This window comes from Myotis yumanensis, unplaced genomic scaffold (assembly GCF_028538775.1).
Source record: "Myotis yumanensis isolate MYYU_CA2020_CCGP unplaced genomic scaffold, mMyoYum1.0.hap1 SCAF_12, whole genome shotgun sequence".
NCBI lineage: Eukaryota > Metazoa > Chordata > Mammalia > Chiroptera > Vespertilionidae > Myotis > Myotis yumanensis.
Window position 1 is genome coordinate 20,045,385 of NW_027223763.1, and position 7,742 is coordinate 20,053,126.

Below are 7,742 nucleotides of genomic sequence, written 5' to 3' on the forward strand. Positions count from 1 at the left end.
AAAGAGTCTTAGAGAGTAAACAGTCATCTGATGCTATTTATTGAAAATTCCGAGTTTGATGTTCATTTGTTTACTTGTTTGTTTGGTTTTGGTGAGGCCTAGATAGTAAATTCCTGAAATAACGTAAACTGAAACTTTTATCTTTCTGGGCAAGAGTCCCCTGGAAGAGTGAGGCTGCACTGATGAAGACAGCGGAATAGTACAGTTACATTAGTGAAGATGGTCAGATAATAAAGTCAGGTTAATGTGGACAGTGAGCTGTATGGATCTAAATGATTTGGGTGTGAATTCATACCAGGAATGTGCTGTGAATGACTTAAGTGATTCAGCATAGTCCATTCCCCTGGTCAATGTCATTGGCTCAACAGTGGACACAAAAACCAAGTCAGGCCAATGGGCACCAGTGGAGATTTATCCTGGAGCTGTATGCAAAGCAGACTTTCCAGTATCTACTGAATTTGAACCCTGGAGCCCATAACCCCACACATTGTTGTCAGTGACCTTGCAACCATAGGACAAAGTCTTCCTGGCAGAGAGCCACTGCAAAGGGAGAAGGGCTGAGAAAGAAGCCAGGCAAGCCAGGTTCTGGTCTAATAACTCACCTGAGCCATTGAACCAAACCTTGAAGCCAGCCCTACTGGGACTGCATGTAATTAAGTAAACAATGTGTTTCCTCTATAAATAAGCCATTTGAAGGTGCATCTTCTATGACTTGCAATGCAAAGTGCCAAGGCCTGGCACGTAGTTGTTACCCAATAACAAATGGCAACTCTAGCCAAGACACTTCTAGCTATTGCTATGCAACTAACCAGCCAAATAACCCAAGTAAGCCATTAATCTCCTCTAGGCCTCTGATTCTACATCTATAACGTCTCAAGACCATTAGGCAGTCTTTAAACCCCCAGTTGACTCCTAGGTTTCATTATTTTGTGTGTTATCTTTCTACAAACTAAAATGAATTAAGCTGGAAATCCCCGCCAGGCCCTGCCACATGATTCAACAAGCCAGTCCTGCAGAGATGATATACTGGTATTTGATACCAGCTTGGGTTCTTGGCTGTGATAACAAACAGGACTCTGACTTGGTCACCACTTGAGCAGATTCCAAGTAGCAGGTCAGATTTGGGAAGCTGGCTGGATAAATATTAGCTTTTATCACAACTCAAACAGCCCCAATTGCCAAGCCAAAGAGTTCTTGGTGAGGAATTGTGTTCCCTCTTCCGCTTTGGAGAACTAGAAATCAAAATGCGATTTTGTCACGCTGCCCAGGAGATAACTCTTGGCTAGCTAGTAAATAAAGGTGGGGACCACCCTATGTGTTTAAAGGTACTGCATGCCTACACTCACTCTCTCCTCTGGGTAAAGAGGAGTGGGGTTGGAGTAACAAGAGATGCTGCCAAGAAATTGGAGGTGGTTTTGCCACTGGGCAACCTGAGAACTCTGGTCATAGGAAGGCCAATCTGAAGAGTGGGGAGGATTATTAAAAGATCCTGCAAAAAAGTCACATCCAGGACCCAAAAAAAAGTTTGCAACTTCATGGCAGAATTTTTTTCCAAATGTCAAAAGCTGTGTCAGCACAAACGAGGAGTTGGAGAACTGAAGTAATCATGTGGGTGACTCAAGTCAAATTGTTTTCCCCTAAGTTATTCTGTTGAGACAAAAGAATTCCCCTTCTGAATTTTCTAGACAATCATCTTACCCTTAATACCTCATGTTTGTACAGTTCATTACTGTTTTCAAAGTACAGCCCCGAATGACTCTTGTTCGGCGGCCAGAACACCCATGGTGATGGTCTCAGCGACAGGGAGGTGAATTCTAATCCCACGCTGGCATCCTGGGCCCCAGGAAGTCTGCGGCCTCGTAGGGGAGCATGTGTCTAGGTGTCATGGAGAGAGACACAGAGACAAAGGGAGAGAGGGAGGGAGAGGCAGAGATACACAGAGAGGGGCGGGCAGAGGAAGAACGTGTGTCTGCCCGGGACACAAACTTACTTTTTATGCACAGCATTTCTAATAATCCTTTTGGATAGCAGTCAGCTTTTGGCCATAAATCACCAGGGCCATCGTTTCTTTAGGGAGATATCTGCAAGAGCAAATATTCGGAGGAATGTAAATTTTCTGGAAGTCTGAAAAAGATGAGTAAGCATTTCTTTCCTGGTGATTCATGCCGAATCCGCAGCCGCTCTCCCTCCTGAGATGAAACAGGACTGTTGACTTCCCATGCTTCGCTGAAGGTTTCTGGAAAGTGTCACGTGTCAGAGCCCAGCAGACATGCACCCCCACAGCCTCTCCCTGGGGACCGGGACAAGCAGCCTGGAGTGAAGATGGGCAGGCACAGAGGACCAGGTTTGAGCCTAGCGAGACGCCTGCAGAACTCGGCACGGCGGGAGAAAGAACCACTTCTAGCCTCAAGCCTCTCCAGCTGGGACACCCAAGGCTAAGGGTATGAATGGGAAGAGTGAGAGGGGTCAGAGCAGGAGAGACCACGCATGTCCTCAAAACAGACCCCAGACTGGGGGCTCCAAACCAGCTCTGCCGATGCTCACACTGAGACTCCAGCAAGTTCCATGTTCAGAAGTCTTTCTACATACAACAAAGCAGACTGGTTCAGCTTAAGGATCCATTCCATTGGGAAATCCCTGTAAGCCATCAATCAGTTCAATCCAACGCACAGTGACACCTCCGGAGAGCTCAGCCCTGGCGCTAGCATCACGCCTGGGCGTTACACCCAGTGCCTGCCCTCAGAGAACTCCATGTCAGTGCCTGACACAGACCAAGCAATGAGCTACAGTTGGAAAAAAGTGACAAGAGATACAAGAGGGAGTGATGCATGACATCTGGAAGGCAGGGAGGAGCAGGTCAGGGAAGACTTTCTGGGGAGGGAAGATGAGAACTGGACTTGGAAGGACCCAGCAGCATGGCCAGCATGGATGAAGGCTGCAGGGGGCGGGGACACGGAAGGTGAAGGCTACAGAGAACACCCTGCTGTGGCTGGAGCACCCAGGAGGCGCCCACCTCCAGGGCTGTGTCTCCCTCCCCTGCCCTGGTGCACTCTGGGACCTCTCCCTTCCAGGACCCTCAGTAGGGGAGAGATCAAGGACCAGGAGCCATAGGAGCTTCCTGTTCGGGGGTTGGGGAAAGAGCAGTCAGCTTTTGGCCAAAAGGGTGGGGGAGGGGAGATTGTTTTCCTAATCCTCTCCCCGTTTATTATTTTCTTTAACTTCGTTCCCTATATACCCATGCATACACATAAATGTACTAGACTCCATTCGTGCATTTTTTTTCCTTTTCCTTTTCAGCTTGGCTCCTCCATCTCTCTCTCCTCTCCCCTCCATCACTGTCTCTCACCGCTGCAGCCTCGTCCCCCAGTTACCCCTGGGCTCGCAACCACATGAGTCAGGGACCTTGCAGGAAACAGATGGCATGCCCATACAGTGTTCAAGGGGACTTTAATAAAGGGACGGTTCTTTTTAATCCTCACCCAAGGATATGTTTTTTATTGATCTTAGAGAGAGAGGGAGGGAGAGAGAGAGAAGCATCAGTGTGAGAGAGGAACATCGATGCATCCCAACCGGGAATCAAACCCACAACCTCTGGTGTATAGATGACACACGAAGCAACTGAACCACCCTGACAGCGCTAAAGGGACAACTTTTAAGGCATGAGCAGGGTTAAGAAAAAGGAGCAGAAGATGGTGAAGCAAGAGAAGATAGGTCTCTGCTTGAATGACCAAAAATAATGATTTTAGAAAACAGAGAGTGGTCATATGGAGGTCCCCACCGGCACTGTGGTGGCACCTCCCTGTAGCCACCACCTCTGAGAAGACTATGCCCTGGCCCCACATTTCTCCCTCCTCATTTTTTGCTGGTACCTTCCATCTGCCAAACCAACCAGAAGCCTAAGGCACATGCAACTGTACATGCAGCCCATAACGGTCAGGCTCCGGGGCACACAGCTGGTTGGGAGGGTAGGAATGGATTTGGAGACCAGCAGAAAGCACCCAGCACAATCTAATGTGCATTCTTTCATGGGTTTCTCTGCAAACATATTCTCCAGAGATTTATATATTCATATGCATCATACATGAGATTTTCCTCATTGTTTTACAAAAATAGCATTATATTGCACACTTTTGCTTATCTTGCTTTACTCATCAAAAAAAAAAAAAATCTCACAGACAAATCCTCCCTGTCACCTTGTAGAGCTGCATTCTTTTTTTTATTTTTAAAGAGGTGAAAAATATACCATAAGATGAATATATGATTACTCAGCAATTCAGTAATTCTCTTATTTTTCTGTTTTTTGTTTTTTTTTTTGTATATGCAGTGCTGCAAAAAAAAATCTGTATATTCATGTCATTATGTATTCGTGTTTTGTCTATACTGTAAATTCCTAGAATGGAGATAGTTTGGTTTAAGAGTATATTTGAGACTCTCTGCCTTCTTCTCAGTTCTATTGTAAACTTAACCCTGCTCCAGAAAAATAGTCTTTTTTAAAAGAGTACATTTGAGTATGTGTGAGCATAAATATTTTGAATAGAGGTTGTCAGAATGCAATTGGGCTACAACTGTCTTTCAAATGCTTAAGAAGAACGGGCAGGAAGGGGAACCGAGCCGAGAGTCCCATTCACATGTCACCTGCTCCAGGAGGCCACCCCGAACCCCACTTCCTCCCCTGTATTGCCATTGCTCCTGCTCTTTCCCTCTTCCTCCATACCCCCATCCCATCCCAAAGACCATGACCTTTCTGAACCATCTCTTAACCTCCACCATCAAATGTGGAGTCTGCAGTATATTAGACTTTCTGTGTTTTTTAAACAAACTAGAGGCCCAGTGCATGAAATTCGTGCACGGGTAAGGTCCCTAGGCCTGGCCAGCTATCAGGGCCGATCATGTTCCCTGCCTCCTCGCCTCCCCGCCTCCTTCCCTCACTCCCTCAGTGCCCTGCTGCCGCCAATGGTCGCCTGCCATGTTTCATGCCATCCCCTGGTGGTCAGCGCACGTCATAGCGAGTGATCAAACTCCCAGTCTCCAGATCGAACTCCTGAGGGACACTTCGCATATTAGCCTTTTAGATGAATGAGCCAAACAAAAGGTGACAAGAACCTTCCAGCTCCTCCTTCGCCTCCCCAGGCTGGGAAAGCAGCATGGACTCAGGACTGAGGTTCTGTGCCCCTACAGAGTGCGCCATGGAGTGGAACATTCTCTACGGTCCACTTCTTGGGTCCTGAGCTGACATCTCACGTCCTTCCTCAGACGTGGAGGAAGAACATGAGGTGAACACAGAGCATAGATTAGGCCTTTCCCAGATACATGTCTCACTCTCAGGAAGTGGAAATAAAAACAAGACTCCCACTTATTAAAAACCTTTGGGAAAACATCTTGTGATAAAGCATAGTTCCAAGTTACAGTAAGAGGAGGGCCTTGTTTCGGCCTCTTCATTTGGGTTCATCGCCTCCCTCCTGCTCCCCAGACTACTTTCTGCAGAGCCTGTCATCTCAATCTGCCGGTTGCTGAGGCTGACGGCAGAAGTTCTTCTCCCCAGAGTTGATGCTTTTGGAAGCAAAAGGAAATGACAAAGTAACAGTGATGTTTCTGCTCTTCACCAACAGAAGAGGTTGTTTTGAATGACTTGAGGTTGTTTTGGGGTTGGGTTTGTTTTTTTGCATTTTAATATTTGTCTTCCTGGTGCCTCTAGGAAGCCTCACTGCACTGTGATCTTCTGAGAAGTAGGGTTGTCCTTCCTGGAAACTGCCAGCCAAGGTCTTGGTGCATCCGAGTTGAGGCCATCGTGTGGGGCTTACAGAAAACAGACCTTAGCTAAGGGGACTGACCTTCGATGGACTGACTCTCAGGCTAGGGCTGGGCCTCCACCACCTCGCACTCCCCAGGTCCCTGGAGAGAGGGTGATTGGGAGAAGCAGAGGAGACGTGCCAGAACGTGTTGCCATCCATAGCAGGTGCAGTTGGAGGATACTGGTCCAAAAGATATTCTCACAGAACCTGGTTGTCTAGTGGAAATGATATGTGTGCTGGGGGTGGGGGTGGGTTACAATGTTTCAGTTGGGCTGGATGCTTCACCAGAAGTGGCCGCAGGCAGAAATGTCAGAGGGAACATCTGAAATCTGGTCCACCAGGGGAATCAAGGCCAAAGCCAGGGCAGGAGGATCAAGTTCTAATCCAGGATTTCTCACTTTCAGCGCATTTCACATTTTCAACTGTAACCTAATCTCAGAAGTGATATCCCATCACATGTGCCATATTCTATCTGTTAGAAGCAAGACACTAAGTCTACAGAAGGGATTTACACAGGTGTTAATACCAGGAGGTAGTGATCATGGGGAGCTATTTCAGGAGTTATCAGAGCACCTTGATCTTCAGATCCATTGCCACCAGGAAATGTTTACTCCTGTGTCCAGGTAAGGATTGTGTGGGCAACTAGAGCAGGTTGAGGAGTTATGGGGTCTAGCTCCTCCAATGTTATTGTCCTTCACTCTCTCTGGCTAACCTCCATCACAGCATTTATGTAATGCTCTGTCTATCCTACTTGCAAGTGTCTTGTTCATCCCTGTATACTCAGTGGCCAGCATAGGGCTTAAAAGAAGACGGGTGCCCAGGGTCTGTTGTAAATGAAACTGAATCTACACTTCCCATCGATTGTTCCAGCAGGAAAGCAGGGGTAGCACTTTCCCCATTGGACTCAGCTTTCATAGATGATAAAATTTCTTTTCTGGGTTGAAGTGGTATTAGACATCAGCCGGTGGGGCTCAAGCAGGGAAAGGTATTGAACCCTTGGTTGGGCACAGTTGGGTTGGGTTTTCCTGAATGGGACAAAAGGAGCAAAAATACTGAACAGGAGTATCATCATGATTGGGATGGCTTTTTCTCTCAAAGTTGCAAATGTTGAATGTCTAAGTGGTTTGGTTTTATTTTACTTTTTTGGAGGAAGTTCTTCTATTCATGGAGTTTTAAGTAGAGCTAAGAAAAGACCTCTTTGAAGAATTGGCTTTTCCCATTGTGGTAGATACTTGGATTGGCATTTCAGTCTTCATTTCACTTTTCTTATATCTGAAGAGATTGGAAAGCCAATAGACCAGTGGTTCTCAACCTGTGGGTCGCGACCCCTTTGGCGGTCAAATGACCCTTTCACAGGGATCGCCTAAGACCATCATGCATATCAGATATTTACATTATGATTCATAACAGTAGCAACATTACAGTTATGAAGTAGCAACGAAAATAATTTTATGGTTGGGTCACAACATGAGGAAATGTATTTAAAGGGCCAGAAGGTTGAGAACCATGCAATAGACACTCATAACTTGAAAGAAAGAAGTGAAGTAGAGGTCATTTATTTGGCTTCTAGTTAGAAAAGTCATGATTTTATTTTATTTTATTTTATTTTATTTTATTTTATTTTATTTTATTTTATTTTATTTTATTCTATTTATTTATTTTGCAGTGGGTTACACTTTAGATATTGCCAAATAGTGCTGGTTGTGCCGGCTTCTTGATCTGACTTCCTCATCCCTGATTGCAGTTTCGAGAGCCATTCCCCTGCCTCCTCTGTCCAGTAGTTGCTGGTGGCAATTCCCACCCAAGACCTGCCTAAGGCCAGTGGCACACTGGTGGGCCAGTTCTGTATTACTTGGAATTATCCAAGAAACCTAGCCTAGAACCTACTCCTTCAGCCTTTAAACTATTTTGTAAGCACGCAATTGTTTACATCAAATCCTATCCTGCTTA